Source organism: Sapajus apella, unplaced genomic scaffold (assembly GCF_009761245.1).
Source record: "Sapajus apella isolate SASKATOON/1434 unplaced genomic scaffold, GSC_monkey_1.0 scaffold36, whole genome shotgun sequence".
NCBI classification, from domain to species: domain Eukaryota; kingdom Metazoa; phylum Chordata; class Mammalia; order Primates; family Cebidae; genus Sapajus; species Sapajus apella.
The window spans coordinates 20,649,801-20,650,402 of record NW_022436976.1 but is presented as its reverse complement, the minus strand read 5'-3'; positions in this window follow the sequence as shown (position 1 = coordinate 20,650,402).

The following is a 602-nucleotide window of genomic DNA, read 5'->3' as shown; positions in this document are numbered from 1 at the left end:
TGGGTAACAAGAGTGAAACTCCGTCTCAAAAAAAAAAAAAAGTTTAGTATTATCCTTCCAATTTCTTTCTGTCTGTGCACATATTTCTGTTACATATAGTTATAATAATCTTTCTTTCTTTCTTCCTTTCTCTCTCTCTCTCTTTCTTTCTTTCTTGGTAAGAGTTTCGCTCTTGTTGCCCAGGCTAGAGTGAAATGGCATGATCTTGGCTCACCACAACCTCTGCCTCCCAGGTTCAAGTGATTCTCCTGCCTCAGCCTCCTGAGTAGCTGAAATTCTGCTGCCATGCCCAGAGAATTTTTTTGTAATTTTTGTAGAGATAGGGGTTTCACCATGTTGGCCAGGCAGGTCTTGAACTCCTGACCTCAGGTGATTGGCCCACCTCTGCCTTCCAAAGTGCTGAGATTATAGGCATGAGCCACTGTGCCCAGATTATAATAACATATATTGTAGACTTATAGCCTCTTTCTGTGTTGGCATTATAGGATAAAAACGTCACTACATTAACATATTCTATTGCTAAATAATGTTTTTAATTGTTTCAAAATTGCCCATCATGTGGACATATCAATTACTCTGTTTTTTTTTTTTTTTTTTTTTTT